Source organism: Tamandua tetradactyla, chromosome 10 (assembly GCF_023851605.1).
Source record: "Tamandua tetradactyla isolate mTamTet1 chromosome 10, mTamTet1.pri, whole genome shotgun sequence".
Classification (NCBI taxonomy): domain Eukaryota; kingdom Metazoa; phylum Chordata; class Mammalia; order Pilosa; family Myrmecophagidae; genus Tamandua; species Tamandua tetradactyla.
Window position 1 is genome coordinate 61,813,990 of NC_135336.1, and position 27,757 is coordinate 61,841,746.

Here is a 27,757-nt window from a genome sequence, read left to right on the forward strand (position 1 = left end):
TTTCCAAGGAGATGTGACCCACCCAATTGTGACTGGTAACTTTTGATTAGATGGTTTCCATGGAGATATGTCTCCACCCATTCATTCAAGGTGGGGTTGCTTACTGGAGCCCTTAAAGAGGGAACCATTTTGGAAAAAGCTTTAGAGCCATGAAAGCCCATACAGCCAGAAACCTTTGGAGATGAAGAAGGAAAATACCCCCAGGGATGCTTCATGAAACAAGCCAGGAAAGAAAGCTAGTAGATGTCGCCAGGTTTCCCATATGCCTTTCCAGTTGAGAGTGTAACTCTGAACATCATCAGCCTTCTTGAACTAAGGTATCTTTCTCTGGATGCCTTAGATTGGACGTAAATATAGCCTTGCTTTAATTTGGACATTTTCACAGCCTTAGAACATGTAAACTTGCAACTTAATAAATCCCCCTTTTAAAAAGCCATTCCATTTCTGGTATATCACATTCTGGCAGCTTACAATCTAGAACACGAGTAAATTAATCAAGACCTGTCTTGAATAGGTGGAATCAAATATCCATTAATCAAAATCTATACCCACAGTAGGGCATGCCACATCTCTGTGGAGATAATCTAATACAAAATTTCCACTCTACAATATTAAGTCAGGATTAAAAGAAACAGCTGCCCATCAAAGATTGGATCAGTATTAAAATATGGCTTTTCTGGGGTACATACTAGATTCAAACGACACGCTAAAACTGCATAGTGTGGTTGATGTGCTGCAGCATACTCATTGGTCAGATAAAGCTAGAATATTCCTGAGGCCACAGTCTTGCTCAGCTACCTCCCCTTCCCTATTTTGTTTTCCTCACTCAACAGGATTTTCCACATGATGGAAAGCAAAGATACAAGCCAAGGAAACCCAAGGATTTTTAGCAAGCTAACACCAGAATGCCACAGACCTGAGGGAGAAAGCATGGCCTTGCCAGCACCTTGATTTTTGTCATGGGGCTTCCAAAAGCAGATAAACCAATTGATTCCCATCATTAAATCAATCAGTTTTTAATATTTATGTTGCAGCCTGGCAAAATGAGCAAAATATTTTTCATTTTTGTTCATCTTAATATTCCAAAATTCTATCATATTTGTTTTACTTGAGTAATTAATAAATGGATTTTAAAATTTACCCAGGTATTCTTTTGAATAATTCTGTTATTCTATTCTTTTTTTTGTTTGCTGCATGGCGGGGGTCACATTTCATTATTTTCCATGTGAGTATCCCATTATTGCAACACCATTTGTTGAGTATTTTTGTTTTGCTTTTGTTTGTTTGTTTTTTAGGAGGTGTATGGAGACAGGAATCAAACCTGGGTCTTCTGCATGGCAGGTGAGAATTCTGTCACTGAACTACCCTTGCACCCCCTGTTATTATATTCTTAACATGCTGTTTGGGAGATAAAAGAAAGGATGATTCCTTATAAAAAAGTTTTATATTATTAAAATATTTTATAGTATATTATATGGTATTTTTTGCAATGATTCCATGTGTGGTTTAAATGAATATGTATTTTCTAAGCTTCCAGTGTTCTATCTATCTATCTAATCTCTCATCTTTCATCTGTCTATACGAATGTACATTGTATAAATCTTTTGTTTTGTATTTCCACATTCTTATACATTTTTATAATATATAAAAATATTTTTTATAAGTCTATCATAATTGAGAGTACATATTAACATATTACTTTTTTACATCTGTATATTTATCTAAAATTCTAGTTATATATTCTATCTATTCTATATCTAATTATATTTTTATAAATCTACTTATGTATATCTTATCAATATACTTACCTATGTATATATTCATATCTAAATCTACATAACTGTGGTAGGCAGGATTCTAAGATTATCTCCAATGACCCATAATGCCCTAGATATCCCCATCACTAGATTGTGGGCATGACCTGTGAGTGAGTACAGTGCTATATCATGGCCATATGGTATATTGCAAAGCTGAAGAGATTGTAAGATGTAATTAAAATTCATAGTCAATAGACTTTGAATTAATCAAAAAGGAGATTGTTTTGGTTGGGCCTGAGATGATCAGTTAAGTCCTTTAAAAGTATTTAGAAGTGAGTAACTTAAAGCAGCAAACCTTCTTGATTTTTGAAAAATCAAGCTGTAATGAATTCTGTAGACACAATGAAAGGCATTCTACATAAGCTTGGAAAAGGACCAAAAGATGCAGGTGAGAACATCTTCTGAGATGACATACTGATTGCAACTTTATCAGGCCAGCTGGGCTGACTTAAGGACACAGGTAAGTGCATCTGGATTCCCAATCCATGAAAACGTGAGATCACAACTGGGGGTTGTTTCAGCTATTAACTTTATAGCTATTTGTTATGTATTAGTAGAAAACTAATACACTATCTTTATATAATTTTTCTTTATTAAGGAAGTTGTGATTTACGTAAATATCATGCAAAAAACACAGGATTCTGATATATCGACCTATTATTAACAGCCTACATTGGTGTGGAGCGTTTGTTACACAAGATGAAAGCACATTTTTATAATGGTACTATTAACTATAGTCTATGGTTTAACTTAGGGTGCACTGTGTCGTGCAGTTCCATGAATTGTTTTTATATTTATTCTGTCAGCATTTATAAACCTAACATTTCCCCTTTTAACCACATTCAGATATATATATAACTCAGTGCTGTTGATTGCATTCATAATGTTGTTCTACCATTTTCTCTATCCATTAATTAAACATTTCTAACTTTCCCTGTACATTTTAAAACTTAACTTCCCATTCCATATCCCTACTCAGTCCTCTGGTAATCTATATTCTAGATTATGACTCTGTGAGTTTGCTTATTCTAATTATTTCATATCAGTGATTCCATACAATACTTCTTTTTTGTGTGTCTGGCTTATTTCACTCAACATCATGTCTTAAAGGTTCATACATATAATTACATGTATTAGGACTTTATTCCTTTTTATGTCTGAATAATATTCCATTGTATTTATATACCACATTTGGTTAATCTATTCATCAGCTGATGAACACTTGGGTTTCTTCCATCTTTTGGCAACTGTGAATAATGCTGCTATGAGTATCTGTGTACAAATATTAGTTTGAGTCCCTGCTTTCAATTCTTTTTGGTTTATACCTAGTAGTGGCATTGCCAAGCCATATGATAATTCTATATTAACTTTATGAGGATTTATCAAACTGTCTTCATTAGTGGTTGCACTATTTTACCTTGCCACCAAAAGTGATTGTGTGTTCCGATTTCTCCACATCTTCTCCAAAACTTAATTTTTTTATTGTTTTTAAATAGCAGACATTTTAATGAGTATGAAGTGATATTTTCTTTCTTTGATTTGCATTTTTTTGGATACCTAAAGATGTTGAACATCTTTTCAAGTCGTTTTTTTTTTTGCCATTTGTATCTTTTTTGGAGAGACGTCTATAAAAGTCTTTTTTATATGGGTTGTTTTTCTTTTATTGTTCTGTGTTAGTCAGGATTCTCTAGAGAAACAGAACCAATGGGAGATACCTGTAAATATGAGATTTATAAAAATAGTCTCACACAACCATGGGAATACAAGACTCCAAAATCACTGGCTGAAGAAGCAGTGAAAAAGTCCCTCCTCTCCCTTAAAAGGATTTGATTGGATTATTTTATGCATTTATATAGCTTTATTCCCTCTAAATTAAAAGTTCTTTGGTGCTTAGCACAGTGCATGGCACTTGTGTGTTCAAATAATAAATAGATAAGAAAGATAGCCATTACCATTATTTGTATTTTGTATCTTATTAATTATAAATATAATATTTAAGACATTTAGTAAATACTATTATATATAAATACTAAATTTATTTATATTTAAAAATAGTAACAATGAAGAGATTTTTAAAAGTCTCAAAATAAGAGGCCATTTTTTAATTTGCAATCATATTGCAAATTAATAACTTATTGCTAATAACTTGCTAATACTAATAACTTATTGCTACTTGGTATGAAATTGATTCTAAGAATTCTTCTGCTGTAAGAGTTGAATTTATGATTTTTATTACCTTACAACTGAATCCTTCTTTTATAGTTATCATTAAATAAACAAACAAAAGGAAATAACCTTTATATTTCTACAAGTGCTTTTGATTTCTGTGAATCTACTTCTCAAAATCTAGAGTCTCGCTACTTCTTCCCTCTCCCTTTTTGCATGTTTCTAAGTAATTCTATAAATGCCCAGCTGTGTGGCAATTGAAAGCAAGTGTTGGAATGACACCACAGCAGGCTATTATGTAATGAGTAAAGATTACTATTCAATTACAATGTCATTCTACTTTGAAAAGAAACTTTGAAGCTGAAAAATTGTCTAACAACTTTTGGTAGCAAAGACTTAATCTGTTTTAGTTCATTAGATGGATCAGAAAGATAACCAACTACTTTGAGCATTAAGGCAGAAGAATTTGAAACTGAATAATGAAGGATAACTGTATTTTTTCATTTGTTCCTTTCCTGTAGTTATATTCAATTCATAAGGTAGTTGGTCCACAAACCTATATATACAAAACATTTCATGTTTTGTTTTATATAAATAAATGTATTTTAGATATAATAGAGGCACAGTGTATAGCCAGTTCCTAGCAATAAAAACAATATTGCAAATTATAGCCTAAGTTTATAAAACATGTTAGACACTATTTAGAATAGTTTAAGAAACTGTAGAAGCAGACTGGGGCAAGGTTTGCCTGCTTTAAACACACAGGAAAAGAAAGTATGTCTCTGGGATACAGAGGAGGCTTTCAAACCTCTCTAAGTAGGAGAACCCCAAAACAATAAAGAAATAAAAATAACAGAACAAACACAGGCCCAGAAAAGGCAGCAAGGACCCTGTACATTGCATTTCCCTTGGGCAGAACTTCTGGATGGGAGGGCTGAAGCTCAAAAAAGTCTGTCTTAACTAGCTGGTTATAAAATCAAGAAACAGATATTTCAGGGAATAAATCCTAGAGTTAACATTTTAAAATATTAGTGTGCAACAAAAGAGCACAAGACAAATAAAGAAATAGGAAATGATGGTCCAGCCAAAGAAGAGTATGAAAATCCAGGGGGATAAAAATGAAAAAGACCATACCGTGGTTGTATCAGACAAAAACTTTGAGAAAAATGATTTTCTATATGCTTAATTTTTCAAATGAAGGAGAAGACAGAGAAAAAACTAAAGGATATCAGGAAAAGAAAGAATGAGAATTTTAGTAAAGAGAATGGAAACAAACAAAGCTATTGAAATTGAAGACCAAAATAAATGAAATGAAAAACTCCAAGAAGAATTTCAACAGCCAGTTGGAAATGGCAAAAGAATCAGTGAAATGGGCCAGGCTGAATATCAGAATAAAGAAATACACAAAGTGAAAATACCCTAAGACATCTCTGGGGCACCATCAAGCATACAAATTTACACATTATGGGAATCCCCAAAGGAGAGGAAAAAGAGAAAGGAGCAGAAGAACTATTCAAAAAAATAATAATTAATTTCCAAATAACAAAAAAGTTGAATATGTATATCTAAGACCAGAAAACACCAAAGAGAATAAACAGGAAGAAAAATACAATTTGCCATGTATTGATCACACTATCAAAGGCAAAGAACAAGGAAAGATCTCTGAAAGCAGCAAGGGAAAAGCAATGTGTTCTGTACAAGGGATTCCCAATTAGATTGTGTGCTAATTTCTCATTAAGAAAGCATGAAGGCAGTGGGTTGAAATACTTAAAGTGCTGAAAGAAAACAAGTACACCTGGATCATTCTCCAGGATGGACCATATCTTAGGTCACAAAATAAGTCTCAATTAATCAAAGAATATTGAAACCATGCAAAGCATCTTCTCAGATAACAACAGAATGAAGATACAAGTTGATAACAGAGGGAAAAGTGGAAAATTCACAAGTGTATGACAATACTCTTAAATCAAAACCAATTGGTTAAAGAGGAAATCTCAAAGGAAAATATTTTGAGGTAAATGTAAATGAAAATACAATATTCCAAAACATATGATGTAACAAAGCTGTGCAAAGAAGCAAATTTACAGCTCTGCATGCTTACATTATAAAAAGAAAGACTTCAAATTATGTATCTAACCTGAAAACTGGAAGAACTAGAAGAAGGACAAATTTTACCAAGCATGAGCAGATGGTAGGAAATAATAAATATAAGAATGGAGAATGAATGAACTAGAGAGCAAAAAATAAATGAAGACAATAAAAAATTAAAAAGTAGTTTCTTTGAAAAGACCAATAAAATTGGCAAAACTTTAGCTAGAATGACAAAGAAAAAGAGGACACAAATAATAAATTCAAAGTTTAAAAAGGGAACATCATTAATGAGCTCAATGAATAAAAGTATAAAAGAATAGTGTGGACAAATATATGTCAATAAATTAGATAACCTCGAAGAAATGAACACATTCTTAGAAACACACAAACTAACTACACTGATTGAAAAAGAAATAGAAGATTTCAATAAATAAAAAGACTGAATGAGTCATCATAAATCTTCCAACAGAGAAAAAGCCAGGACCAGATGGTTTCATAGGGGAATTGTACCAAAGATTCCAAAAAACTTATCCACAATGCTGCTCAAACTCTGCCAAAAAATGAAGAGGAGTGGACATTCTCTAATTCATTCTATGCAGCCAACTCCACACTCAAAATGAAGCTAAATAAAGATACCACAATAGGCAAATGCTACAAACCTATATCCCTTATAAACATAGATGGAAAAATTCTCAAGAAAATACTAGCAAACCAAATGCAACAACACATCAAAAGAATTATACACCATGATCAATTAAGATTTATCCCTGTTATACAATGGTGTGTCAACATAAAAGAATCAATTAATGTTGTATACTAAATTAACAGAATAAAGGGAACAACACACTTGTTCATCTCAATTGATAAGGACAAAAATCCAGCATTTGACAAAATCCAGCACCCTTTCTTAACAAAAACATTTGTAACACAGGAATAGAAGAAATCATGAAAAGGGCATATGTGAAAACCCCACTGCTAACATTCTACTTAATGGTGAGAGTCTGAAGATTTCCCTTTAACATCAGGAACAAGATAAGGTGCCCAATGTCACAACTGTCAAACAGCATTTTACTTAAAGTTCTTGCCAAAGCAATTAGGGAAAAGAAAGCAATAAAAAACATCCAAATTGGCAATAAAAGAGTAAATTTTTCCCTGTATTCAGATAACATGCTCCTTTATACAGAAAATCCTTAAAAATCCAACCAAAATCCCCAGATTTAATAAATGAATTAAGCAAAATGGTGAGGTACAAGATCAAAATCCAAAAATCAGTAATGTTTCCATGCGCAAACAATGAACGATTAGAATGGGATCTCAAGAAAAAAGTTACATTTCTAATAGCAACTAAAGAATCAAATATCTTGGAATAAATCTAACCAAGGATGTATGGAATTTGTATACAGGAAGTTAAAAAGCATTGTTAAAATAAATAAAATAATAAATAAATAAATGCAAGAAAATTCCATCACCATGGTCTGTAAGACTAAATATTACTAAATGTGAAAACTACACAAAGGAAATTATAATCAAAATTTAAAAACTCATTGTAGAAATTGAAAAGCCAATCATCAAATTGATATGGAAGGGTAAGGGGGCCAGGCTAGCCAAACCATCGTGAAAAAAAAAAGAATATAGTTGGAAGAATCATATTGCTCAGCCTTAAAACTTATTACAAATCCACAGTAATCCAAACAGCATGATACTGGCAAAAGAACCAACATATAGAACAATGAAATCAAATTGAAAGCTCAGAACTCAACCCTCACATTTATGGCCAATTTATTTTTTACAATGGGAAAAGACCACTCAACTTGGAAAGCATAGTCTCTTCAAGAAATGGTGTTGGGAAAGCTGGATCTCCATCTTCAAAAAAAACAAAAAGGATAGGACCCCTCCCTCGCATCATCTATACAAATCAACTAAACCATAAGGATGCATCTTCAGGACCTTGCATTAGGCAATGATTTCTTATACTTTACATACAAAGCACAAGCAAGAAAAGTAAAAATAGAGAAATGGGAGCTCATCAAAATTAAAAACTTTTGCAACTTACTGGACTTTATCATGAAAGTAAAATGACAGCATACACCATGGGGTAAAATATTTGAAAACCACATATCAGATAAAGGCTTAATAGTCTGAATAGACAAAGAAATCCTTCAACTTGACTTATGGTGGTAGGTTCTGATGTCAACTTGGCCAACTGATGATGCCCAGTTATCTAGTCAGGCAAGTGCTGGTCTGATCGTTGCTGTAAGGTTATTTCATGGCTGGTAAGTAAACTGGGAGGCCAGTGTATTAAATCATCAGTCAGTTGATTGCGTCTGTGGCTGATCTGCAGTCAACTAAGATGTGCCTCCCACCAAGATAATCCAATTAGTTGACAACTTTAAAGAAGAAGAGAGATTTTTTTCACTGCCTCTTCAGCCTCTTCTGTGGGGTGTGTCCAGACACTTCATCAGACATGCCAGCTTCATAGCCTGCCTTGTAGATTTCAGATTCTTTCAATTCCTAAGGTTGCATGAGACACCTCAATAAATGTCATGTTTACAGATATCTCCTGTTGGTTCTGTTTCTCTGGAGATCCTTGACTAATACACCATTATAAATGCATTTAGAGGGCATTTTAGAGCATACATTAGAAGGCCAGGAGTGAGGTTAGGAAAGTTTCCTTAAAGGAATTAAGATTTGGAGTAAGTGTGAAAGATCAGTAAGCAGATAAAGGATATGTGTGCAAGGGAAATGAGATACCTACTATACGAAAAGCAGTTTTCTGGCGCAAACATGGGACTGCAATTTTAGAAAAGGTAATTGTTTATATATATATAAACACATGTATAAATGAGGCCCAACATTTCACTGGGCTAGTTGATAAGTGTGGTAATAGAATTTTTCATTCCAGTTCTTCACTCCCCATCCTTGCCATAGATCCATTGTTGACAGAATGACTTGGCTAAATTTCTCTTGGCCTTAGGTATGTGACTTGATTTTTGTCACTGGATTTTAGAGGATGCAAAGGAAACAGGGACTTGAAATATGTATTCAAGTTTGGATTGCCTTCTTGTGCTCTCGTCAACACCATGAGAACAGCATATCCAAGACCACTATGGCCACTTAACCTAGGCCCAGCATGAAACATGTGGAATGCACATGACCTTGAGCTATAGTTTAGAACTAGTGTAGGTCGAACCATGGTCAATCAAATCACACCTGATACCAGAACTCTGAGTGGGAAAAATAAGTATTTGTTGTGTAAGCCTTGCAAAATTTTAGTGTTTGTTATACTTCATTATTGTGGACAGGGATTAGTAATTAAGTGCCATAATTAAAAATAAATGAAAAAAGGAAATTGCTGATTTTATAGCAATGGTTCTCAACTTGGGAAACTTTTGCCTACAAGCAAACATTTGGCAATGTCTGTGGGCATTTTTCATTTTCACCACTGAGTTGTGCAGTCAAAAATGTGACTAGTGCTCAGGTTGAATACTCCTGGTTATAGGTGTTGACAGCCTTTTGAAATATTACAAGAAAATTGATTAGTTTTTATGTGCACAGATTTGAATTACTGGTCAAATAAGTAGTTGAAAAGAAACCTCAGTATCCATTTAATGGTCAAATATCATTCCTTCTTCTCTATTCTCACTGCCTCTTCTTGAGATCACACTCTTGTTTCTACACTGCAACTATTAAGCCTCTGGATGTTTTCCTAGTTCCAACATTGCTCCTAATCATATTCCACCTTGTGTACTGCCACCATCCGAACATTTCATAAATTCAAATTTTTTTCATATTACAAAGAAAACCTGTGTGAGTACTTTCCATGAAATTCAAAATACTTGATATTTTGACTGCTTCTGGAATTTCTGCTGCAATAAATTCAGACTCGCTTACTCAGAGACGTACTATCTTCAATTCCTATAATATTTTCTTTTCTCTGAATATTCACTCAAATATTCTCACTTTGAATATATTTTTCAAGACTACTTCATGTTCCATCATCTATGTGAAGCAGCTTATTACCTTCAGAGAGAAGGCTTTATAGCCTATATATGTGTATGTTCTCTATTTTTATAAGAATGTATCTGTGTGTGTTTGTATGCACATTTGGGTGTTTGGATGATGCATCTGATCCTAGGATGATACTTAAGTGCACTTTCTTATATATATATATATAGTCTGCTTATATTGATGTATATATAAAGATTATCTAAAACATGCTATAGAGTCAACATTTGAAATGATATTCTGATAATCTAAATCTTTCACTGGTTTATTTTAACACGTATATGTAAACTAAGTAAAATTATACTGTGTTGGCCAAAAAGAGATGTGTGTTGTAGGGGAGGGAGCCCTTAAGGTTGTCTTTTGAGTTAAATTTTGCTCCACCATAGAACTTATTATAATTCTGCTATATCTGCCCATTTGTTAATCTCATTCTTCTTTAGTGTGATAATCAGCAGAGCAGTAGCTGTGTGTGTGGGTATTCTAAATATTTATATCCATGGTATATCAGACAATCTGGATGACCACAGATACTAAAACATTTTGTGGAGCATATTGAATATGTTGATTGAAAAAGTGTTGTAGCTATTACATTAGAATCCATGTTTTAAAATATATGTATATGTATATATTTTAAAAGGTAAGTAGTCAATATGTTTGAATAATGCATGCAATTATGCAGCATGGTTTAGGTAAGCAATAACTTAATTATTCTCAGTGCAAATTTGCATTTTCACATTTGCCTCAATGTCTGATAAAATGTCTGAAATGGTTCCATGTATACTTCTGCTTAGCCATTTACTGTTTGGGAAAGTTGGGATTCCTTGTGGGTTCCAATTTCATTAGAAATTTTTATAAGACATGAGAATTTTTAAACTCTTAGTTATTTTCAGTTAGCTATCATAATGAACAAATACTATGCGTCACAGGCTTTTTTGTTGTAAAGTGTAGATTAAGTCTTTATAATTTGAAAATTCTGAAAAAATCTCCTCTGAATAGGGATTTTTGATAAATATCTGGATAAGTGGTCTTGCTACTGGAATTACTTCAACTCTTAAATTTATTAGAATCAGTAAAATTATTAATAACTTTCAAGTTAACTGAAATATTTTAAAATTAATATTCATGGGTAAATAGTGTGTGAAATGTGACTGTATCTGATGCTGTGGGAAAGTTAAATACATTAACAAAGTTGTTTTTATATGAGTAAAAGCAGAATGCTCTTTAATTAGGATAGTTTGATTGAAATTAAATGAAAGTCAACAGAAAGTGTTTTCCAAAACATGAATAATAGAATGCAATTAATGTGAGCACAAGATCAAAGGGAATATGTGAACTGCGAAAGCTGATAAATTTTACTTTTTATTTGATTCCAATAATTATCACTCTGTCTTTGAAACTTTACTTTTTTGGAATTAGCATTAATTTCTCAGTTTACAATTTATTTATCTTACTATTTTAATTCTTATCAATCATTAAAATAGTATAGAGATGCTCTGACATTTTAGGATAAACAATTTGTCCTGAGGAGCACTGTTTTTTTTTTTTAGATATCTAATTTTTTTTTAGGTAATGTAGAGTTCTTTGGTTGTTCTTAAAGGAACTTTTAAAAGAACTCTGCAATTCTAAAATCCATTTGTGACCTTAGTCTAAATATGCTTTTTGGGGGGGTGGGAGGAGTTACATTTTTCTTTTATTCCTTTTAACAGAAAAATATATATTTTTTTTAGACTAAGTAACATTAGGCATTTGAATCATATATTTTACGTATTTACTGGTCACTTCCAGATACTGTGAAAACTCAGGCAAAAAGAGAATTAGGATAGCCAGTCTTCTGATAATTCAAAAGAGAAGTAAAGTTCTTCAGACCTTAGAAAATACTGTAATCTACAGGGGAAACAAGATGGCCAAAGTAAAATACAGAGACAAACAGAATACAGCAGCTATTAAAAATGTTACAAAGTAAAAATTAAACTGCTAAGGTGGGTCTTGAATTCCTTGTTAGAGTAAAATTGCAATATGAATGCCCAATTTATTGATAAAGGCATCCTAAAAATTTCTTGTATTTCAAATCAACTGGCTGAACATATCTTCTATTTTACTATGGAAGCTAGGGGCAAACAAAATTTGGAATGAAAACATATTTAGATTTTACACATCCCCTTAATATTCACTTCTATGCTTCTCTACAATAAACATATTCAAAAAATTATTTAAAGGGATATTCTGGGCAATAGGTAGCTATCCTACTACTCCCAACCCTATACTGGCCTAAAACTTCAGTAGAGTCTACGAATTACAGAACTGAATTTCCTCCTTTCAGGAAGGAACCCTTAATATAAAAGACACATTTACAAAATTGCTTCCATTACCTACTATAAAGAAAAATGATAGTGCTGTAAAAGCACAGGAGTACAACATCAGAAGTTAGAGGAAGGATGCATTTTCTATCCAACTTTAACTGATGAGAATGAATATCCTGGAAAAATGTTATAGTGAAAAAAATACCAACAAAAATCTCCACAAGTGAAGTGAAGAAAATAAGGTGATCATCATACTGAATTCTGCAAGAGATCAGTAGAATAAATCAGGGGTATCATACATTATGTGGTAACTTTTACAATTTTATGCTTCTTTACACTTTTTATTAATTGAATGGCAATTTCTATTTACTGTGCAGCACCAGGAAATTCTGACACATAGTGAAGTATTCTGCTTCTCAAAAGACTGTAGGATGTTTCCCTTAAAAATAAATAGAAATAAAAATAAAGAATATTGCATCCAGAATTCAAAGTTTTTTTAAAAATTCTTAATGAGTAATTCTCTTAATTTAGAATAATTAAAAATTAGTAAGTAGATTATACCTTCTGTTCTAGTTTGCTAGCTGCCGAAATGTCATATACCAGAAACAGAATGGCTTAAAAAAGGGAATTTAATAAGTTGCTAGTTTACAGTTCCAAGGCTGAGAAAATGTCTCAATTAAAACAAATCTATACAAATGTCCACTCCGAGGCATCCAGGGAAAGATTCCTTGATTCAAGAAGGCCGATGATGTTCAGGGTTTCTCTCTCAAGTGGAAAAGCACATGGCAAACATGGCATCATCTGCTAGCTTCCTCTCCAGCTCCCTGGGAGGCATTTTCCTTCTTCATTTCCAAAAGTCACTGGCTAGTGGACTTTTTGCTTCATGGTTCTGCAGTGTTCTGCTATCTTAGAATCTCATGACTTTCTCTCTGTAGTTCTCTAGCTTTTTCCAAAGTGCTTCTTCTTTTAAAGGATTCCAGTGAAACCAATCAAGACCCACCTGGAATGGGTGGAGACATATATCCACCTAATCTAGTCTAATGCTCACTCTTGAGTGAGTCACAACTCCATGGAAATAATCTAATTAACGCTTCTAACATACAGGACTAAATAAGAATTAGAAGAAAACGTTGCTCTCACAAGATGGAATTAGGATTAAAACATGGCTTTTCTAGGGTACATAAACCTTTTCAAACTGGCACACCTTCTAATCTGAAAGAGCGGCCACTAGACAAACACTTTCTGACAATTTGATCTAAATGGCAGCATCACAATATGAGCTAGTACATAGAGCGAGAAAGGATTAATACAGGTAATATATATTCTGCTGAACAAATATACCTGTGGTGACATTTATAAGTACAGTATCTTCAACCTTAGCAGCATCCAGCTAGGGTAATAATATGTCTGACTATAATCGAACAATAGTCTAGAACTTATACTTGTATGTTTAACTTCAAACACTTTTAGCTTTGTATATATATTTTTTTCATTTCATGTCAGGATATCTTTACAGAAATATTATGGATCTTGAGTTTGAGGCTATAAATTTGGGTTCTATTTAAGAAAAAAAAAAAAGAATCAATACAAATAATGCATTTAAAAACATTTTAGCAAGCCCTTCCACTCCCAATGTTACTGTTAGGAGGAAAAACTGACTTCATATCAATTTGATTTCAAAATTATAAAGCAATATATTCAGTTTTTCCCCACATTTACTAAACTAGTAATTGATAACCTCTGGGTAAAATCTAACTTGCTGCCTGTTTTTGTAAATCAAATTTTATTTAAAAGCAGTCATGTTCATTCCCTTATGGCTACTTTCACATTGTAATGGCAGAGTTTAATAGTTGTGACAGAGACCACAGAGACTCATGAAGCTGAAAATATTTACTATTTGATTCTTTGTAGATGAAGTTTGCTGACCCCTACCCTAAGGTATCAAAAGACAAATATCAGTTCTTTGCTACATATTTTTAGCTATAGCAATTTATACTTATTTCCAAATATTATTTTTTTAGCAACTTTATCGTGGTTTCTAGAATGTTGAGAGTTTTTTTGAGATGCGAATTTTCTACCCAGGTCTTCCAGGGCAAGTTTTGCAATCGATATGAACATTTTAGAGAACAGATAAATACAGTGGAAAAAAAGATACTAAGATAACATGTGGGAGATGATTAAGCTGGTATATGGTAGTTTTGAGTAAAACATGCTGTCATGCAATAGAATAATTATTTCATTGTAGCTAATATCAAAGAGACTTTGACATCACTATTACTGTTGAGCACTGGATCTTACAGGTCAGTCCAATATTTCTGGTAAAAGCAATATGATGTTGCTTAGACACAATGAATTGCATTATGGTATCATCTATGCAGGAATGAACTATTTAGTTTCTTAGAGGTAACAGGTCTACCTCAAACATGTTGTACTGAGGGCTTTCACACAAGTAGTGCTCTTATTATTGAATAATATTTAGTAGATCCCCCCTGAAATCTTTCTTAGATATCCCTGGGATGTATTATAGTGTGCTCAGAGCCATAATCCTATGGCTGCTCTATCCACAGCTAAACCAACCAGTTACACCTCCAGAAACTGTTGCAAGTTGTGTTCTCAAAGTTCCTTTTGATATTTCCCTCAGTCTTCTAGGTCAGAGTGATCTATGCATAGTGTTGTTTCTCCTCTTGCAGCTGCTGTCATTTTTTGCTTTAATGGCATGTTTATGAGGATGGATGTTATTATTAGCCTCACTTGTTTATATAATATGCGGCCATTATAATCTCAATGGAAGAAAGGGAACAAAATGATTCAATTATAATGGTTTTAGTGGAAAAAATCATGTATCATACTGTTTTTTTATCTGTTTTATTTTTATTTGAACATGTGACTTTTAAAATTTTTTTTACACCAAACCATTAGAAAAAAGTAATGAAACCTTTTTGGTTGCAGCTTTCATTATTTCTGAAATGAGTACTTATTATGAAGATACAGTTGCCATAAGAGGAGTATTTGATTTTTCTACCTGTATTCAGGATATCAATCAGCTTTGATACTCTTAAGTCAATGGTTATTTAAGAAATGAGTAAATCCAATCCAAAAATCTTCATATTTTTGGTGAAAAATACCCTGAAATATATGTGGCTTTTCATTATGCTATTTTTTTAAAAAACACTGAGGTTATTTAGAGTCATCAATGTGAAAAACATTTTTTTTTTTTATATAAAATTGAAGGTCTGTTACTTGTTAAATATATATCACTTTTGGTCTTTGCATGCCTTGAGAGAACTATCTTAAAATTGAATGAGTAACCAGAAATTTTTGAGAGTATCTATAAATTTGAGTACCTACTCCATTTTTTAAGCATATCTAGATTCAATTGCAAGCAAAATGATTCCTATCCTACATATCAGCATGTCAAGAAATTATCGTGTTTTACTGTTATCATACAAGATAATGGACATTTTTTTCAACATTTATCACATTATTATCCTACCACTCACCAAGATGTGAGAACAGTAAAGATATTCTTGCATCAAATTGTCAGTGTTTGGCATTTTTTTTTTTCCTTTTTTCCGGCTGATGAGTTTAACTATCATTGATACCTACATACCACAATTTCTGGATCTGAGTCTGTTTGGTGACATAAAATTATTGCAACTCTTTTATTGCCACAAGGAGATGTGCATTTCTTTCACTTGCCAAAATGGTCTGATCTCGATACATGGAAGCTCACTTAGTGTATCTAATGTCAAGGGACTGAGAACAGACTGTGGGACACAGGGAAATTTTGCATGGACTTTCCTTATACCACTGTGAGGCTCAGGAAGCATAGGCTATGTTGTTTTGCATATTGAATTTCTGCTAATAACAAATTTTCACTCGCAGTACCTTGTAGGAGTTCAATACAAGTTGGCTTGACAAGTAAGGATACACTTGACTTGCTTTAAAGGATTTTTAATGACTCTTTCATGGGGATTTTCTGAACAAATACATACGGAAATAAATGAATGGTTATAAATAATAGGACCATATTTTTTTCAAGAGACAGTAAAATTAATAATCCCTTGATAACTAACTCAATAATCCAAATTTTTTGAATGTTAATTTACAGGTTGAGATTGTTACATTAAGTATTACCTGTTTCATAGAATATCATTAACCTACATGTTTTAGAAGTCAATCAACCACCTTGTTGGCTATACACACAGTTAAACTGATCAATAGTCCTTAGCCATACTCGTTCCTCTGCAGATTGACCAGGGGATGCTTTTTCAAAGGAATGGTTCAAGGAAGAGTCTCTTCGAAAGGCTTATTCTGATTTTCAAGTTTGTGTAGCTCTGGCCAGATAAAATCATTCAGAAGCAGGTGTTGCAGTATTACTGGTCTTATTTTATATTCACATGTCAAGACTACACACAAGATTTAAGTATTATCAGTTATTGCCAATATTACCAGAAAGGAACAGTGTGAAAAATATTTATACTAAGGAAAGACAAAAACATAATTGGGTAAAAACTAAAGAAGAAAATTATGGGAAGATGGTGGAGGAGGAAGTCCCAGGAATCAGTTCCTCTACCAGAACAACTATTAACATGTATGAACTGTTTGAATCACTTATTTCAAAATTCTGGGGTCCAGTAGAACACTGCACAGCATCCAGGGAAGTGTGGGGAAAAGCGGCTGGTAAATATCAGTAAGCTGCTCTCTCCATACAGCAGTTACTAGCACACATCCTTACTCTCACAGCAGGCTGAAGTGGGGTCTGACCCATGGTTTAATATGTTGGTGCCAGAATGGGAAATAAAAATCCACTTTCCCAAGATCTGTGGTGAGCATAGTCTGTTTATTGTTCATGGCTTTTAATTAACAATTTTGGATTACTGGGGTCTGCGTTTGCCATTGTTCCAGCCCACCCCCAGACAAAGGCTGCAGATGAGACTTGAAGACTCTACATTTTATCGGAGTTGCAGAGGAGAGTTTAAGGGTTGTGTTTGATGGACAAGTCAAGAAAGTCCAGCCTTGGGGAGCCATGGGCAAATCTCCTGTTGTACCTCCCTCATTCCCTCTCCAGTGCGGTATAGAGCCAGCTGGGCTCCCATTCTTGGTCCCTGGCTTTGTTTTGGCTGGAAAAGGCTGATTAGAGAAACTCATCAGCGATATGTGTGTTCTGCAAGCTGCCAGAATGCATTATACAGAGCTGGGATGGCTTTATAAAGGGAAATTTAATAAACTACAAGTTTACAGTTCTGAGGAAGTAAGTGTCCAAATTAAGGCACTGACAACAGGTTACCTTCATTCAAGAAAGGTCGATGGTTCTAGAACACCTCTGTCAACTGGGACATCACGTGGCTGGCATCTGCTGGTCTCTTGCTCCTGGGCTCCATTATTTTCAGCCTCTATCCCTGAGGTGGTTCCTCACTCTGCTTCTCTGGGGCTGGTTTTCATCTCTTGGCTTCCCTTGGTGCTCTCCAGGTTCTGGCTTGCTTAACATCTCATGGCAATATCTGCATCTCCAAACATCTGTGTCTTTTTGTCTGCATCTCTTTCAGCTCTGCTGTGAAGATTCTGTTGGCTCTGAGGTTTCTGTCCTTTCGGTAGGCTCTACTGTGAAGTTTCTGTTGACTCTGTCATTTCTGTTGTTTCTGACTCTCTCCAAAATGTTTCCTTTTTTAAAGGATTCCAGTAAACTAATCAAGACTCGCCTGGAATGGGTGGAGTTATATCTCCATGTAATCAAAGATCACACCCACAAATGGGTGTGTCATATCTATGGAGAGAACTTAATCACAAGTTTCTACATACAATATTGCCTCAGGATTAAAAGCAATGGCCACTCCCACACAATTGGATCAGGATCAAAGCATGGCTTTTATGGGGTACATAATATTTTCAAAGTGGTGCACGCCCCATTCCCAGATTTTGACCTTTAGGTACATGCACCTTGAGGCAAGTAACAAAGTTGGAAAAAAAAATGATTGAGGCAAATGGCATGAGGAAAAAACTTACATACTTTAAGTCTGGCAGTGTGTAAAACCCAGGAGAAGGAAAAGATCTGTCTCCTGAGAAGTATGGAGGCGCTCAAATGCCTACGAACAGGGGTATTCCTAAGCCACTAGCAAACATAAGCCTAGGAAAATGTATAGGCCCAGAAAAGACAGGAAGTGCCCTGTGCTTTACCTAGGGCAGACCTTTTTGGTGTGACATTCAAGAAAATCTCTGTTATATCACTAGCTGGTTAAAAGTTCAAGAAATAGCCAACCCAGGGAATAAATCTCAGTGTTAGCATTTTTAAATCTTAAAATGAACAATGTGTAGCAAAAAATGAAAAGGTAAACAGAAAAATCTGATGACACATTCAAAATAAGAGGAGAAAAATCCTGTAATAAAAACAAGGAAACCCAACTGTGGACATATTAGACAAAAAGTCTGTAAAATGTGATCTTCAATGTGTCAAGGCAATGAAGGAAAATGCAGAGAAAGAACTAGTGGATATCAGAAAAACAATGAATGACAATATGAGAATTTCAACGAATAGTTAGAAGTTTTATAATGGGACTAAATCACAGTAACTGAAATGAAGAATTTCCAAAAGAGCTTCAACAACCAATCAAAACTGTCAGAAGAGAGAAGGAGCAAATTTGAAGGCAAGACAATTGAAGTGAATCAGGCTAAAGATCAGAAAGGAAAAATAAATATAGAAAGTGACAATGGTCTAAGACCTCTGGGACACCGTCAAATATACAAATTCGAATCTCAGAAGGAGAAGAAAAGGAGAAGGGGGCAGAAAGAATATTCAAAGAAATAATGACAGAAAATTCTGAAGCATAGACAAAATGTGAATATGCCTAGAGAAAATAAAAACCCAGAGAATGCTACGTAGTATAAAAACGTGAAGAAAAATATGGCCCATCACACATTGATAAAACTGTTGACAGCAAAGGACAAGGAGAGCGATCTGAAAGCTGTAAGAGGAAAACAACGTGTCACAGCCCAAGTGAGTCCCAACTAGGCTAAGTGATGATATTCCATCAGACATCATGGAGGCAAAGGGGCAGTGTGCTGAAATACTTAAAGTGCTGAAAGAAAACAATTATTGATGAAGAACTTTATATCCAGTGAGACTTCTTTTCAAAAACAAGGGAGAAAGACATCCACAGATAAGCAAAAGCTCAGGGAGTTCATCACCACTGGATCTACTCTCCACATAATGCTAAAGGGAACTTTTCAGACTGAAAAGAAAAGACACTAGAAATTGGCTCAAAGCAGCATAAAAAAATAAATAAATAAAATAAGTTCACTCCAATAAAGATAACTATTTGGGTAATTATAAATGCCAGCAGTATGGTGGTTTTTAAAGTTTTTGGTACGTAACTCTACCTCTAACTTCTTGCAGGTGCTAAAATGCAAATGCATAAAAGTCATGATAAATCTATGGTTTTGAACATGCAATGTACAAAGATATAAGTGTTAAAAAGTACAAAAACAGGTGGGAGGCTATAATAATTAGGGACAGTTTATGTATATGCCATTGAAGTCAAATTGGTATAAAAAATATGAATGCTATATATTTAGGATAAATTTAAGTACATGTTAAATACAAGGAATAATATTTAAAAATGTATCCAGATAGAAATGAGAAGGGATTCAATATGATACTGTGCTGTATGAAGCTATTATGTATCCCAGAAAAGGCCATGCCCTATTTAATTTGTTCCTATGGGTGCGTACCTATCATAGGATATATTTATGATTAGGTTGTTTCAGTTGAAATGTGACCCACTCAATTAATCATTTATTGAAGTCTTTTTTGAGGATAGGAGACAGAAAAGGTACAGAGAGCTCAGAAAGAAACACCCAGAGAAGTTTGGAGAGAGCTTAGATAAAAAAAAAACCCTGAAGGAACTGAGAGAGGGAAAGCCACTTTGGCCAGAAGATAAAAGCAATGAAACTGGGATAGAAGGACCAGCAAATGCCAACCATGTGCCTTCCCATGTGACACACGTCCCAGATGCTGGTGGCTTTTCTTCAGAGGAGTTATCATCCTGTTGATGCCTTAATTTGGACATTTTCACAGCCTTAGATCTGTAAATTTGTAAACTAATAAATCCACTACCCATTATAGAAGCCAGCCTAATTCTGGCATATTGCATTCTGGCAGCTTTAGCAAACTGAAACAGATAAAGTATGAAAATATGAAAGGAATTAGTGGAAGACTTGAGAGGAAAAAAGTATATGGTATAAAGATTAAATAGCAAACTGGTAGAAGAAAATTGTGAACTATCAGTTGTGATTTTAAATGCAAATTACTTAAGCTCCCCAACCAAAATTTCAGATATTGACAGAATGGATAAAAAAGCATGACCCAATTATATTCTCTCTACAAGAGACTCGCCTTAAATTGAAGGGTGTAAGTATGTTGAAAGTAAAAAGGGATAGAAAAAAATATACCATGCAAGTAGTAACCAAAAGAGAGCTGGCATAGCTATAGTAATATCAGGTAAAATAGAGAAGGTAAAAAACAGTATAGTCGTCATATACTAATAAAGAGGTCAATTTAACAAGAAGACATAACAATTATAAATATATATGCATCTAACAGCAGAACCCCAAAATATAGGAAGAAATCCTCACAGATTTGAAGGGAGAAATTGATGGTTCTACATTGATAGTAGGAGACCACTTTCAATAATGGATAGAACATATACAAGAACATATAACTTGAATATATAGATGATCAATAAGGAAATAGGAGAATTAAATGATGCTCTAATCCAACTAGACACATAGATATATATATAGAGAGCACTTCACCCAACAACAATAGATAAGCATTTTTTCTCAAGTGAACATAGATAATTTTCTAGGATAGACCCTATCTTAAGTAACAAAGCAAGTCTCAATAAATATGAATTTATTGAAATAAGACAATATAAATTCATTGACCACAGTGGAATGAAGCTAGAAATCAATAACAAAGAAAGAAATAGAAAATTCACAAGTATGCTTAAACAACCAATAGGTTAAAGAGGAAATCACAAGGGAAATTTTGAGGTGAATGAAAATGAAAATACAACAGGAAAACATATTCAATGCACAAGTCAGTGTGCAGAGGGAAATTTGTAGCTGTGAATGCTTACATTAGAAAAAAAAATGATAAGAAAAATATCAAGTAAGAGACCTAATCTAAAAACATGAAGAACTAAAACAAGAAGAGCAAACTAATCTCAGACTGAGAAAGGAAATAACAATTAGTAGAGAGGAGATAAGTGTCGTAGACAGCAAAAAAGCAGTAGAGATGATCAACAAAACCAAAAGTTGGTTCTTTAATAAAATTGACAAATATTTAGCTAGACTGATGGAAAAACAGAGAGGACAGAAATTACTAAAATAAAAAATGAAAAGGAAGCATTAATACGAATCCCACTGAAATAAAAAGGAGAATAGATGGATACCATGAAAAACTGTACAACAATAAACTAGATGAAATAGACAAATTCCTAGAAACACATCAACTACCTACATTAACTTGAGAAAAATAGAAGATCTTAACAAACCAATAACTGGCAAAAGGATTAAATCAGTAATCAAAACATTTCAACAAAGAAATGTGTAGAACCAAATGGCTATGTTGTTGAGTTTTACCAAATATTCCAAGATGAAATAATACAAAACCTGCTCCAAAAATTGAACAGGAAGGAATGCTCCTTAACTTTTCTATGAGAACAACTTCACACTGATACCAAAGTCAGATAGACATATCATAAGAAAATAAAATCATAAACATTGCTTGTACTGTAGATCCAGAAAAGCTCAACAAAATATTGACAAATGGAATCTAAGGAACAGTTAAAGAATTATGCACCATATTCAAGAGGGATTTATCCCAATTGGTTGTGCCAATTTGAAGCTGTTATGTACCCCAGAAAAGCCATGTCGTTTTTCCTGAGCCAATCTTGTGGTGGCAGCCATGTTTCTTTTAAACTTGATTCAATATAATGGTGTGGAAACTTTGATTGGATTGTTTCCATGGAGATGTAGCCTTTTGATTAGATGTAGATGTGACTCCACCCATTCAAGGTGTGTCTTGACTAATTTACTGGAATCTTTTAAAAGGGGAGACATTTTGGGGAAAATACAGTTGCTGCAGAGCCAACAGAGATGAAGACATTTGGAGATGCTTGGAGTGCCAACAGAGAAAGCAGATACCTAGACACAAATGTTTAGAGATGCAAAGCCCAGCAGATATTGCCAATTGCTTCCCTACAAGATGCTAAGCAAGCAAGAACCCAGATTGTGTCCCATAGGAGTTAAATGTAGGCCCAGAGACACTTAGAGAGGAAACCACTGGCATCAGAAACCGGAAGCACTGAAACTAGATACCAGCCACATGCCTTCACATGTGACAGACATCAGTCTTTCTTGAATCAAGGTATCTTTCTTTGGATACCTTACCTTGGACATTTTTCTGGCCTTAGAGCTGTAAACTTGTAACTTAATAAATTCATTTTTTAAAAGCCATTCGATTTCTGGTATATTACATTCTGGCAACATTTAACAAACCAATACAGTGGTTAAACATAAGAAAATCAATTAATGCAACATACCACATTAACAGAATGAAAGTAAATGCACGTGGTATCTTAGTTAATGTAGAAAACACATTTGATTAAGTCCAGGACCACATCTTGATAAAAACACTTAGAAACCTAGGAAAAGAAGGAAACATCCTCAACATGATAAAAGACGTATATGAAAGCCCATCAGCTAACATCATTCTTAACAGTGAAAGAATGAAAGTTTTACCCTGAAGATCAGAAACAAGACAAGGATGCTCACTGTCACCAGTGGTATTTAACCTTGCACTGGAAGTTCAGGCCAGAGCAATTAGAAAAGGAAAATAAATAAAATGCATCCAAATAGGAAAGGCAGATATAAAATCTTCCCTATTTGCAGCTGACATGGTCCTCTTTACAAAAAACTCTGAAAATACCATAGCAATGCTTCTGCTGCTAATAAAGGAATTCAGCAATTTGGCATTCTTCTGTTTTGCTAAAGCTGATAAAATGCAATATACCAGAAATGGTTTGGCTTTCACAATGGGGTTTTACTGACTTACAATTTACTGTTCTGTGGCTGAAAATACATGTGTCAAGGCATCAACAGGATGATACCCTTTCCCTGAAGACCAGCTACCATTCATCCTCAACTTCTCTTTCACATGGCCAGACACTTGGTGATGTCTACTAGTCTCTCCCTTCTCTTTCATTTTGTTCCCTTCAGCTTTGGGCTGCTACATCTCTCAGTTTCTCTAGCTTTTCTCTGTGAGTTTCTCTGTGTTTTTTCATGTCATATCTCTGTCATCTATCTTCTCATAAAGGAATCCAGTAAGAGATTAAGACCTGCCCTGAATGAAGTGCATTGTATTTTAAGATCTTACTCACAATGGATCTACTCCCATGGGAATGGATTGGCCTTAAGGACATACTTTTCTGGCATGCATACTGCTTCAAACCATCACACAGTACTCATGGTCTAAATACCCCCAAATCAGTTCTGCTTCTTTATACATGGAATGAACAACTAGAAGGGGAAATCAAGAAAAAAAATCAATACAACAGCAGTTAAAAGAATGAACTATTTAGGGAAAAATCTAATCAAGGAAGTAAAGAACTTGCATAAATAAACTACAAAATTTTGCCAAAAGAAATCAAAGAAGACAAAAATAAATAGAAAGGCATTCTTTGTTCATGGATTGCAAGGCTAAATATTGTTAAGATGTCAATTCTACCTTAAGTCATTTACAGATTCAATGCAATCACTACCAAATTTACAAAAACTTTCTTTGCAAAAATGGAAAAGTCAATCTCAAATTTATGTGGAAGGACAATTTTTTATCCCAAGTAGTCAAAGCCACCTAGAAAAAGAACAAATACGGAGGATTCACACTTTCTTATCTTACAACTTATTAAAAAGCTACCGTAATCAAAACAACATGGTAGTGGCAAGTGGACAGCCAAATAGACCTGTCACTTTATGTCTTGGATAGGAGAGTACCTTCAGATGTGCAGGACAAATAAAGTGATGAATCTAAAGTGGGTAAATGCTATCAAATATAGATATCATATAAGGAATAATGATGCTGTTTTATTTTTATTATTTTAATTTAAACCATAAGGTATAATGATAATGCTAATATCTGCCTGTGTGATGAATTGTGTCACATGAGTTAGTGAGAAGAGTTTTCTGCTGTTCTCTTCCTGTCCATTTTGGTTACTCTCTCCTGACTCCTAGCCTGTTCACACCCATCATCCATTCTTAGCTTCTAATTCTAGTCGAGCTCGTATATAATGCCCACAGAAGCAACTTAGAAGACACAGAGGAATGAAAATTTAAAAGCCCCTAATTTCACAGGGATGAAGGGATTTTTAGGTCAGGGCTCTTTCTTTGGATCCTTCAATCTTAGTGTTTATTTTGATAACCTTGTGTATACTGAAAGGCTGGCTATTTTAATTTCCTTGGCTGCTCTAGAATATGCCCTGAATGTTTGTTTACACAATGGGAATTTATTAGCTCATGGTTTTTAAGCTAGGAGAACATCCCAATCAAGTCATCATCAAGACAATGTTTTTTTTCCCAAAGACTTGAGTTCTGGTGCTGGCAACCAACAATCCTTGATCCTCGCTTCCTCTGTCACATGACAATATACATGGTGGTCTCTCCTGGTATCTCTGTTCTCTTCTGGGCCCTGTTGAATTTCAGCTTCTTGCTTCCCATGGCTTTCTGTCTTTCTGAATTTGTCTGCATATAAAGGACTCTAGTAATAGGATTAAAACTCATCCTTATTAGGTGTGCCAAACCTTAACTGTAGTAACCTCATAACATAGGTCTTATTTACAATGGGTTCCTACCCACAGGAATAGATTAAATTTTAGAACGTGTTTTCTAGTTTCCATTCAGTATCCAATCACCACAGCCATTCTACTCATTTGTTCTCTGGAGCTATCAATCCTCCTTCATATGTAATATTCGAGGTAGAAGGAATACAATTGACGTCTAACCTTTGTTTCTACTTCCTATATGTAAATTAGATCTTGAAATTTAATTTTCTAAAATCTTACCTGTGTGGTGAAAATCTGTGGCAATATGAGACTAAGGAGCTTCTGCATGGATTATTTTAACACTATACAATTTCATTCTGAAAGGAGTTTTTTGTATGAGATTACATAAATATAACTTGATAGTTTTAAGAGATATTAATACTGTAAGCACAATTTTCAGTAATTGGTAATGACACAGTCTCACAGTTAACTTCTGGGGAAAATTGTTAAGGGATAGAAGAAAGTCAAAGAAATATGTTGCTGAAAGAGATCTAAATATTTTCAAGTTCATACTTCAGTTGGGATAGTAATTAATCAGATCACTATTAAGAGAACTTTGAACTCCAAATTATCACATCAGATGTTGGGTGTGGTGAATTCGTTTTGTAGATGTAAGATATTCCATGCTGAAGCTAACATTAATCAAATCTCTAGGATTCCTGTTTCATTTCAGATTAAATCAATGAGATGATCTGTGTGGATTAACAAATGATATACTTCACTAAATTTAATGATTATTTCTTCTATCCACATGTTTCTTTCCATTGTACTCAATTCTAGATAGTAGAAACAGCAAGAGTCTAGAGAAACTGTAGTAAAGGATGTGCTATAAAAAAAAAAAAGGTCTGATTTGACTAGTCAAGTGAATCAAAACAACCTGTGCACACAGAAATAGCTTACAGTAATTGTAGAGAGCTTGGTGTTCTGGGGAATATGGTTGCCAAAGCATGCTCTGTTATTGGTTTTGTATTTCTTGAAAGAAAGAGAAAACAAAATTCTGGCTTAGTTTTAACCCTCAATCACAAGTTAAAATGTCATATTTTAGCCCATAATTGAACTGGAATCATTTGACCTTTGACAATCCACTATATTACTCTTTAATTTATACTTGGATGATAAAAATTCTTTATTCTTACATTTTTCTTAATTTTAATGGCAGTATTTCTTTTTCATATTTAATTCAATAAAATTCTTGTCAGTGAAAGATAGAAATTAAATCATTTCTAGTTAATCTTCATTCAATTCAGACATATTGATAGTTCAACTAGGTCTGATGAATTTCTGTGTTGATAATTAGATGTTGAAACAGTCATGTGAATTGTATGAAATTTAAATTTATTACAGTTAGATGCTTAACTGTTTACAATTCTCTAGATTTCCCTTTCCAAGACTAGTAAATGTTAAGTTTTTGAATTACCAGACCTGTTCTGAAATCTAATTTAATTTCTTTTATAGAGGAAGAAGAAAGCTCAGTCTTTGATCTCCAATATTTCTTGCAAGAGCAAGCTCAAATTAAACTTTATTTATACATTTTGCATATGATTAAAATACATAACTCTAAATCTTTCTCTGTAAAACTTGCACGTTTCATTCACAGCCTTGGTATTGATGTCATGCAATGGTATATGGTGTTCTTCTAGAAAAGTGGTGATTTTATGATATAGCTCTTTGAAAGACCCCTTTGCTTGCTGAAGAAATAGCCATCAATTCAGTGATGGTAATGGATATCATCCAACTAATTTTTCTTATCTCATCCATTTGGAAACTCAGAATCTAACTGAACTCAGAGCATGGTATCTTTCTACTGTTAAAGCAAACATAAGCAAATTTGTAGCTTGTTGGTACAGTTAGAAAAAAGACTTAAGAATAGGTTGGAAGATTTATGTTAGATTCTACTTACTGAGATCCCCCACTCATACTTCCTGAAATAATGAGTAGGATACATCTAAAATGAGCTAATGTGATGTGGATCAGGAGCTAATTGCTAATAAGCTATTTAACCAAAGAATGGAACAATATTGGCTTTCTTAATTATTTGGATTTTAGCTGGCAAAGAAACCCAAATTATTGACAAATATAGAGATTCTCACAATGTGGTAGAGAAAATGTTGCATCTTTACCAAAATAATTTCATTTTTTATTTTAGGCACACAGGAAGACGGTTTCCTGCCCTTGCATCTAGACTGAGCCATGTGACAAACCCTGACCAATGAAATGTGGGCAGAAGTGTCCTCCACCTTTCCTTCTACTGATTATCCGATGGCTGAATGGCAAGAATCCTGGGAAGGACTCTAAGGCCCTTGGATTATGGACCATTTGGAGTCCAGACTCTGAACCACTTTATAGAAGACTGCAAAACACCAGGATACATATAGGCAAGAAATCAACTTTTATTGTCATCAGCAATGAGACTTTAAAGATATTTCTTACTCCAGTTTGTTTATTCCAAGTAATACATGCTTGATAAAAGTCATATGAAACCTAATGGCTCAAGTCTGAG

The 27,757-nt window shown here is 34.0% G+C and overlaps 1 long non-coding RNA gene across 1 annotated transcript; it reads left to right on the forward strand.

Moving 5' to 3' along the window:
• Positions 1–106: 106 nt before the first annotated feature.
• On the forward strand, positions 107–27,734 carry LOC143647954 (uncharacterized). The gene is made up of 3 exons (XR_013158276.1): positions 107–317; positions 1,296–1,341; positions 27,404–27,734. It is a non-coding gene; the product is annotated as an uncharacterized LOC143647954 (long non-coding RNA).
• The last annotated feature ends 23 nt before the right edge of the window (positions 27,735–27,757 follow it).